This window comes from Phaseolus vulgaris, chromosome 2 (genome assembly GCF_051622355.1).
Source record: "Phaseolus vulgaris cultivar YP4 chromosome 2, ASM5162235v1, whole genome shotgun sequence".
Taxonomy (NCBI): domain Eukaryota; kingdom Viridiplantae; phylum Streptophyta; class Magnoliopsida; order Fabales; family Fabaceae; genus Phaseolus; species Phaseolus vulgaris.
Window position 1 is genome coordinate 18487608 of NC_143499.1, and position 11281 is coordinate 18498888.

The following is an 11281-nucleotide window of genomic DNA, read 5'->3' on the forward strand; positions in this document are numbered from 1 at the left end:
TAGATATAAATGTATTAGGTCATTGGGCAATAGTATTAAAGAATACTCAAATAAATTGAGAACTTAAACCTTTTAGATCTTTAGACGTATGGCAATCAGATAGTGACTTTGAGGAACAAGTTAAGAAAGGTTGGAATAACTATAGGATGCAAGGAAGTGGAATGATGATACTAAAAGAGAAATTAAAAAGGTTGTAGCAAGATTTAAAAGTTTGGAATTATGAGGTTTTTAGGGATGTAACATTAAGTAAGAAGAAGATCATTTATAGGATTAGCGAACTAAATAAGTCGGATGATTTAAAGGTAAAAATGATAAAAGAAAGGTGGCGAGAAAATAAGTTTTTCCATAACAGAAAATAATTCACTTTAGAGAGGAAGCTTTGCAAAGACAAAAAATTTAGGGATTCAGGTGACTTGAACACAAAGTATTTTCATTTATTAACAAAGTGAAGGAGAATCAACCGTGACATTAAAGGGGTTAAAATTCTCAAACAATAGAGTGAAGAGCCACATAAGGTAAAAGAATAGGTAAAAGAGTTTTACAAAAGTAGATTAAGTGATTCTTTAGGACTCCATTTAGGTTGGACTACAAAAATCTCCCTTTTTTTTTACCTGATGACGATAGGATGTCAACAAAAGGTTCTCAAAAGAGGAAATAAGGGAGACAATATATGATTGCGACAGTAGTAAAAGCCTTGAACCCAAAAAATTCAATTGTAGTTTCATAAAGTTTGCATGGAAATAATCAAAGTGGATGTACTAAAATGCAATGAACAATTTTCATAGCGACTAGAAATGGCCAAAAGGAAGTAACATATCTTTATAATCCCTATACCTAAGGTAAAAAATCCTAATGGAAAGGAAGAGTATAGGTTTATATTGTTGGTGAATAGCATGCACAACATCATATTTAACATTATAACAATCAAACTAAAGAGAATACTATATAACATCATATTTTGGTCCTAAAATGTACACTTAGATGTTTCAAACTTTCCTAAGAGCTCAAGGTGAGTTTATTTAAAAGTAAGATAAAGGGATAGGAGTTGAGATTAATATTATCGAATGATTCTTAACGATTGTAAGCTATATATAATGAGCATCCCATTCACATATTATTAGAGCAAAATTGAAACAATCTTGTTATTTTGACTAAGTGCTTAAATCAACAAAGTAGGAATCGTGATGGAACGCTATTTGTGACATTGAAAAAAAATGCATATCATACAAGTGCAAGTGCTTCATTTGATAAATGATAGAGCACTATGAAAACTTTTCATTTCATATGATAGGTGTTGATGAATATCAAATGGTAAGTGTAGACAAATATTAAAGTTAACGTCAACATAAAGAAATTTCTCGTAACTTAAGTCTATATTGCAGGGAATTTCTTCACCAATTGTCGCCAATAGGACCTACGCTCTAGAAAAGTCTAAATCAAGATATCTTAGAGTTTGATCTAAAATTGCATTGCCCACCAAATATCTTGAAAGCACACTTCAACCCTGGTCTAGTTATTTGTTCAGTACAATGTGCATTTTTACCATAGTTTGGAGCAAAAGGTTTTGTTACCAAAAAGATAAGTACTATTAGTTACCAAGTATGTTGCATGAATGATGTGAGTTGATTTTCTATTACACATGTTTTTTATGGTTTTCGCTTTGATTAAGATTGAGATTAGCAGGATAATGTGAAACTCAGTGAAGATTGCCACTGGACATGAACTTAACCAAGTGATTAAGTAAGTGTGAATGTTTTCTTCAAAAGAGTAAAGAGAAAAAAACACACACTAAGATGATGAACACAAAATTTAACAATACAAAAGAGAATGAAATGACCGAATTGAAATGGAAGATAAATGAACAAAAAAATGAAGGAACAATGGCAGAATAATGAAAGGAAAGAAGGAAAGAGATAAAGAAGCTTATGGAGATGGAGAAATGGAGGTGATTCACGCCACTTGTGGGAGGAAGCTCCAAGATAAGTGAGGAAGTGAGTCGCCACTTGCAACCATCTCTTCCAATATAAGACTCAAATGAATTTTAGGAACACTCAGGATTTCACTCAAGCAAGGTTTTTTTTTACTATTCATTCAATATGTATTACAAGAGACAATACACTCTATTTATAGCCTTTGGCGCCTTGGTGAGAAAGAGAGGAAGGGAATGGGTGGCACATGATAAGAGGCTTCTAGAATCTAGGTTTAGCCAAAAGGTGTCGCACACATGGAGGAGTTTTTTAGAAACTAGGTAAAAAATGAGCACATGGAGAAGGGGCAACACATGATGACCTATTCTAGAAGCTAAGTCAAAATGTGGGTTTTGGCACAAGCCCAATTTATGCTAATTAAATCATAATCTATTGAAATAAAAATTAGGGAAAATAGATGGTGCTTAGGTCGAATAATATGGGCTCTGCTCTTGGTAATCCTCTAAGGTATAAGAGGCCCTGAGTCATTGGCAATGGACTGAGTCTGATCTAGCCATGGGTCCTGTGTCATGCTCCTGGTCATCCTTCTAGAAGGTTGGGCTAGCTCAATGGGTGCTTTGTCTATCAGGGTTTCATCATGCTCCTCGGGTTTCGTCAATCAGGACGTCCATGAATTTGACACACATGTAGAGAAAGGAGTTAGATCGCTGACATTAAAATAATTACTCCCTAAATATGTGTTAGGCAGATCTAACTCATAAACATTATCATTGATCATTTTAATGATCTGAAAGGGACCGTCACAACAGGGAAGGAGTTTAGATTTCCTTTAAGTAGGAAAACTATCATTTCTCAAGTTAACTCATACCCAATGCTCAGGTTCAAAGATAATTTCTTTGCACCCCTTATTTGCATGTTGAGAATACTTGCATACATTCCTTTCTATTTGTCGCTTGACGTGTTGATGTAAGTTTTTAATAAATGTAGCTTTTTCAAAACCATCTTTGCACAACACCTCATTAAGGACATGAATAAGAAGTAGGTCAAAAGGTGTAACGGAATTGAACCCATACAAAATCTCAAAAGAGGTGTGAGAAATAGTTGAATTAACTACTCTATTATAAACAAACTCAATACAAGGTTAATGTTTCCATCCAACTTACTTTTAAAAATTGAAAATATGAATACTCAATAATAACATCTTACAAGATAGACTTAAATTCAATTTTGTTGATTATATTTGATGAATTGGTAATTTTTGGTCACTATAAAATTTTAATCGTATTTTTATAGTTTTTAAAATTAAGAAGATTTAATTTAATACTAATATACTATTTAATTATTAATAGAAAAATTTATATATTTGTAAATTATAATAGTATTAATTACTTATTTACAAACTACCATAGCTAATTTTGAAAAACTGAAAATATAATTTTTACCATATAAATTTTGTAGAACTCAAATTGTAAATTATAGTAACCAAAAGTTAGGGTGTGCATGAATTAAATTTTTAAAAATCTAATCTAAATCCAAATAATTCAAATCTATACTTTCTAAAGAAAATAATTTGAATTTTTTAGATATAAATCTAATAATTGAATTGGATTTTAATCCAAATCCATATTTAAAAAAATATAGTTTATTTTTATAATTTATTTATTTTTTCAAAATAAGTTTTAAATCTAAAAATAATTTAAAATTATTATATATGTCTTAAAAATATTTTTTAGAATAAGATGTATTAGAATCTATTATATTTCATAAAATATGTAATTTTAATTAGTAAATTTGAAAATAAATAATTTTTATATTTAATACTTGTTTTATTTATAACTAAATATTATATTTAGTACCCGTCCTGATAATGATTTTTCAGTATTATACATTTAGTAAGAATTGAAAATAAAATAAAATAGAATAAATAAATGGATTCTCAATCCATTCAAAAGTGACTTCTTACTTTTAAAATGATTGAAGATATAAATACTTGAATAATTTTTTTTATTTAAAATAATATTTAATTTAGTTAATTTAATAATTAATTATTTTTATTTTTAAAATTAATTTTATTTAATATTTTTTATAAATTTAAATTAAATTTAATATTATATTTGATCGAATTTATAATTTTGGTTACTAGAAAGTTTTAATTGTAGTTTTATTGTTTTCAAACTTAAGCAATTTTAATTTATTATTTAATACTAATAGAAAATGTATCATATTTATAAATAAGAATAATAATGGTATTTACTTATCTACATAAATATATTAATAACAGGATATATTTTCGGTTAACAATTATCTTCTATATAATGTTAAACTAAAATGACTTCTTTTTTAAAAACTGATAAATTAGTGATTGTTTTTTTTATCAGCGATAAATTAGTAATCAATTAGTGATGGTAAACCTAATCAATATTACAAAAATACATGTTTCGATTACCTCCTCCAAAAGTTTTAAAAGCAACTAAGAACTGAGTATTGATGAAATAACAAATAATTGGAGTGAAACTTATTAAGTAATAATACCATAATAATTGTCCAGCATTTTCGATTATGAGTAGTTTTTCTTAATCTATTGGGAATAATAAAGGGTAATGATGTTAATTATAGCAGGATGGAGGAGTTGAACTCATATAAATGGATGAAACTATCATAAATTGGAAAGGTATAACTTTAATTTGATGTAGTGAGATTAAAGTATAAAGAATTTTGATAACATGCAGAGATATATGTAACAAGTGAAAAAAAGAAAGAAATAGTAGCGTAGGTGAGTGAGGTGACGTTGACCCAGCAAGAGCAGAAGTGAAAGATCATGACTCAACCCTGAGCAGGAAGGTACACAAGGTGAAGGAGGAATTGAAAGAGAGAAGAAAAAAGAAAAAGAAAAGGGTTGCATTTATGTGGCAATGAGGCAGTGATAATTGAAGAGGGAAACGAAAGAAGGGTTTGTCTACGATTATGCAAAACTAGAAGTTGCAGGATTGTCATCACTGCTGCATGTCTCTGTGCAATGTGTGTGTGTGTGAGAGAGAGAGAAGGAGGAAAAGGACAGAAAGAACACTGTAGAAAGAAAGAGAGAGGTAATAAATTAAGCAAAGGTTGGGAAGAGAAAACCCTGAAAAGAAAATGAATTAATGGAGGTGGCTATGCAATATAATGTTACTATGCTGCTGCCAGTGTCCTTAGACTCTCTTGTCTGTCTGTCTCTTCTCACACCCAACAACATAACAACAACACCATATCACATCACTCACACTAACATCCATTTCACAAATCACATTTGTTTTATTTCACATTTGTGATCCATCATCTTCTGTCTTTTAACACTTCAATAAGTATTATGATACTGAAACTTCATCCTCATTCAACACACCTTTTCTGTCCACACTTCTTTTTGTAACAAATATAATAATTCTACACCTCCCTCTAAGTGCAACTGTAAAAAGATACAGTAAATAAATAGTACACCACTGTCCATAACTACTATACATTCCTCTACCTAATCTTCAACGTTTTATGTTAAATATTCACACACAAGCTTTCACTGTTCACAATGTTCACATAGTCTTATGCTGTTCATATTCAGCAATGTGTAGACTGTTGTTACTTTGTTGTTTAATAACAAAGTAGAAAGATTATGAATTTATGCAAGAATGATATTAATGTTGTATTATATGTTTAAGAAAAAGTAGATTATTGATACGTTGGTCTCAAATTTTAACTAGTATGAGAAAACATATTGGAAAGAGTGAGTGAAATGAACGTGGGATGTAGACTTGGCAGGTTTATATATATAAAAAAATACATTAAAAACTGATTCTCGAATTTTTGGCTCACATGTCGCTGTTTCGAAACGACAAAGTGTATTTTGCATTTCAAAAGAGTGGATGTTTTATTTATTATTTTGGAGTAATGATTGGAAAATTTAACTAACAAAGTTGAAAAGAAGACAAAATGAAAAGCAGAGTTGGGCCATCGTCCAGTTGGTATACACTTATTTGTACATTTATTTTTTGTGTACTATGTAACAGGTTAAGCCGTGAAAATTAAGTGGGTTGTAACTTGAGAATCCGTGTGCAAAGTAGGAAAAGGCACAATTATCATTCTATTCAATTTTAACCCATATTTGGTCCACAACAGTTCAGACATTTGTTGCTCAGAAATTTGTAACAAGTATGGAGTGTGGACAGGTAAAAAGGGTTAACTTTATAGTGGCGGTGGAGTCAGTTTCAAGCAAATTTCTAACCTCTTGCATTCTACATTATTCCTTCTTTATTAATTCAATAATTCATATACCAGTAACCAAAAACTATTAAAAACTATAACACTACTATCTGCTGCTGGCATGTTGGTTAACAGCATCACAGTGCTCAAATTGTCACAGATAATGCTGTCAATTTATATTTTTTTTTCCTTTTGAGAGAAAGAAGAACCATGATGTTTTAGGAAACAAAAGAGTCATAAGTATTTAAGCAGTATTGATGGAAGAGGTTTTTTCATAAGTATGTTTTCAAAATAAATTTAATTTATTCTTTAATTAAACTTTGTATTTTTTTTTTATAAATTAATGTAAAACCAATGTTATAAATTAGTTTATACATACATTAATTTCAACTAATAAAAATATTTTTTTTCAACAATGTTTATAAACATTCAAACTCACTCTAATTAATTTAGAGTGACTCACAACAACTCATAAAAAAAGGTTGATTTAATTATATATATTATAATATTTTGTTAATTCATTCGTTTTTTCTGTTAAAAAAAATCACAAACCTAATGACTAAATCTATAACCTAAATTGAATAAACTAGTTGACTTTTAACTTTTGAAATAGTTTTATCCTTAACCTAAATAATATATAACTTAAACCAATAATTAAATATCCTTTTTCATGTATATAACTTAAAACTAATTAAAAATAAAGCAATCATATATTATAAATTTTGTTAGTAAAGTATAGTAATATTGTAAACTGAATAACTAAATCTGACTTAAATTGATTAAAGTTGTTTTTATAACAGTCAAATATATCCTTTGAAGATTGAAATGTTTCTTGTTTTTTTAGTGAAGATGTCTTTCTTATCTTATAAACAAGATGTTTTTATATATATAAATGAGATAATTTGTGTAAAAATGAAATAATAAATTTGTAACAATAAATTTTTTTTATATTATTTTAATAAGTTTTTTCTTACATAATCCCCTCTCCCTCTTGATCTCCAATAATTTTATTATTAGCATTATACTTTTAATTGAGATGAGTTACGTTACAAGCAATGAGTATTCATTGATTTTAAGGGATTACTTTTTTAGGTAAGGTCAACTCACTACTAAAATATTGCGAAGAAAAAAAAAAAATAGTGCTGGCAACATCAGGAGCGTAAATTTAATCAAGCTAACTTTAAGATGAAAAAAAGAATATTCTAATTTGTTTGTTGGTTATACGAACACTAAACAAACACTACAAGTGGTAAATAGGAAAAGAAAACATATTAACTTGTCTTTGTTTTTAGGACAAAAAAATGCACATTAAACTAAGATTATATTTTACATTAATTATTTATATAATAGTGTGTATTTGTCCGCCACATATGAGAATATAATAAAAATAGTAGGTTTAATGGTTGGGTGGATTAAGCTAACACAAGAGAAATATTATTTTATTAGGTTGAGCGTCGGTTTAATTGGCGCTATGATCAATTAGGATGTAGTGTCAATTTGATCGACGCTTAAATGAACTTACATGTGTGAAATAAATTTACAAAGATATTTTCATAAGTTTTCCTGCTTTTCAAACATTTCAACACAAGTTTGTAGTGTTTCCCTATTTTTTGACGTGATTTCCATTTCGACAACATTTAAAGGTGTTTGACAACGTGGTCGTGAGAGGTAGAAGAAGTGGTGTATTTGTTGAGCTTTTTTGGTGTTGGAGTATTTTCATTTGCACGACATTGCGATCCTTAGCACTTTGGTCCCCCATTTCTATCAATCCTAGGGCAATTGGTCATGTTTGAAGTTACCTGATAAGAAATAAAAACCCCTTATGTTTGCATTAGTCATTATTATCGATTGAGAAACACTATTGGATCCCCAATGTTGAAGTGGAAGGTGATTAAGAAGGTGTTCGTGAGAGGCATAACAAGTGTTGTCTTGGGTGGAGGTAAAGGTTCTTCGGTGGAGCTGAAACCCTTAATCGAAATGTGAGTTTTATGATTTAGTACATTAAAAAATTGTAGTTCATATTTTGAATTTGATGCAATTTTATGATTGGAATCAGTTGGTGTCAGAGTTGAGCAAAAATTATTGGCATGGAGGTTAAACGTGCATTGGCATTCCCCTGAAGGTGAGTTTAATTAGTTTGGAATGATTATTGTGCTTTGAATAAATAATGAATATGCATTTTGTCTAGTATGTGAGAGGATAGAAAGATATAGTGTCTTGTTTATTTCTTTGTGTGATGTTTTACTTTGTCTTATGGAAAGTTAAAAGAGAAAATGGCACTGAGGAAAAACTTATTTTAGACAACAACAATCCTAAAATAAAGTATGATGTTAACTAATCATCATCAATTGTATGATATTTGGTATATATGAAGATACCTTGTATACATATTCTTTTCCTAATTCTATATATGAAATAATTAAGGAATTTAGACATAATCGAGAACTACTTACTTTATGAAGCTTGTGAATATATAGATATTCATTGCTTAAAATTTAGTTGTCTTTTTTGTTATTTGTAAGGAAATGTAGAATAAATAATTAAAACAAATTATTTAGAAGTAAAAACAGTGTTGATAACTTATAACATATGGCGAATATAAATTGTTCTCATCAGTTAGATATTTTTCATTGGTTATTTTTCAATGTGAACATGGACACAAAGATAAGGAGAGATATAAAGTCTAGTTAGTGAATCAAAATAGAACATATGCCATCTTGTTTACAATAGATGTGATATCAGTGTCCATAGAAGCACTGGTTGGAGGTGATATCAATGTCAATATAAGCACTAGAACAAAACATAAATTTCCTCGTAGCAAAATAAATGTCATGTTGTTCACCCCTTTGTGTGGAAATAGGTGGAGGGTTGGAGGATTTGCATTTTCTCCATCATGGTAGTTTGGATTGGACTTTGTATATTATAATTATAAAGGATTAAAAGTTATTTGTTAAGTATTATGTATCAAGTATATTTTTTTTAGACAAATTATAAGTACATTTTACTTACAAACTATAATTATGAAGTAGATTTTACTTATAAAGTATAACCGTATCCTTCATTATTAGTTTGCTTTCTTTTGTAATGAGTTAAATGTTTGGTGACTTTGATTATTAGTTTAGGACTTCAAAAAATATAAAGAAATGAGGTCCACTTTGTATCTAGTGCCTTTAACCCTTTTTAACATGATTGTTTACTTATGCTTTTAATATGTACAACCCTTACCATCATTATTTAGATACTTCAACCACTACCATCACTATTTGTTAGGAACATAAATGTGGTCAACCTGTTGAACCTGATGAGTTATTTTTCGTCACACACACTAAGAAGGACGTTGTGGCCATTTTAATGTTTGTAAATGGAATAGGAAACTTATCTTAAGTGTTTATTTTAACGTCTTTTTGTCGCGTCAGGTTTACAAATAAAACGAAGTTTCCCCTAATATAATGTTGGGTCAACCTAGGTCAGTACAGAGAAAACATGTTTATGAAGTCCATTTTATGATATTCTCTCTTTTACAAATTAAATGGGGGAATTTGAATTAAGATCGAATTGCAAAACAAATTGAAACGTAAAATAGAATGTAGACTAAATCATATAGAGACAATTGTCGAATAGACCATTTATTAACACTTAAAATGTAAGAATTGAAAAATAAATGACATAATATAAAAGGTTTGAAAGTAAACTTAAAAATAAAATAAAAATGCGAATTAAACGAAAAAGAATTAAATTTGCAACAGAGAACTGAAGGTCCATTAGATTGTCCAATATTTATATTGAAGGTAAAAGAGAGTGTCTAATGGTAAGCATAAATAATAGAAATGTAAATTGCTAGAAATAAATTGAAGAAGAATATAAATTGCATAAACGTAAATGGTAGAAATTGTAAAGCGCAAAGAAACGTAAATGGCAGAAATCATAAAGTGCATACAAATGTAAAATGATTAGAAATGGAAATTTTAATTGTACTGATATGGCTGAAAGGTTAAACCGAGAGGTTATGTCAAGAACTATATATATAAAAGAATAAAATAAACATACATATAATCACTGTAGCAAGACCCAATTCAATAAGAGCCCAAATTAATGGGTGTGTGTAAAATAATAAAGTAGTGTAGAAAGAAAAGTCCAAATAAAATATAAGCCCAATAAGAAAACCCTATAAATAGAGGATCAGGGCAAGAGGTAAGGCAGGGTGAATTTTATCTGATGAACATTAAACTATTTGACTTTGGCATCATAGCGCCTTGCAGGTACACCCCCCCATCCGTGAGGAGAAGAAGCCGAGAGCCCTACCTGGAGAGAAGCCGAGAGCCTTACCTGGAGAGAAGCTGAAAGCCCAACCTGGAGAGAAGTCCAAAGCCCAAAACCGGAAGATCAGTTGAAGAAGTTGGTCTTGTCAACTTATTTGAGTATTCTCGGTCCTTATCGTAAGAACATTTTGGCGTCCATCGTGGGGCTGATAAATAGTTAAAGAAGTTGAAGCCAAGATGAGTCGAAGAGAAGAGCAGGGTAGAAAGCAAGAAAACAACCCCAATATGATGTCAATGGCAATGTTAATACAATTATAAAAAAAATTGAAATGTTAAAAAAAGGTAATGAAGAAGAGTTAAGTATGTTGAGAGCAGAAAATGCACATATGAAAAGAAAGTTACAAAAAGAAACAATTTTGAATTCATCTTTTGAGACTGTTCAACCAAGAATACCAGCAAATGAAAGAATTCATAATAATGAAATTTTTCAAACAAGGAGAAGATTACCTGAGACCTCTGGAGCTTTTACTGGAATATCTTCTAGAAAACATCCATTATATGATGTTATAGTGGATACCCCGTTACTCGATAATTGGAAAATTTTAACCATTGACAAATATGATGGAAGCACAGATCCTAATGAGCATATTGCAGTATATACAAGTCAGATTAGTTTATACACGTGGAATGATGCTATAATGTGTCGAGTGTTTCCAACAACATTGAAAGGAGCAGCGCTAAGTTGGTTTACGTGTCTACCACCTTTGTGTATTGATTTCTTTGATACATTGGTAGAAAAGTTTGGAGCTCAGTTTGCAACTAGTTGGCCTCATCATTTAACATCAATTGCATTGGTAAACATAG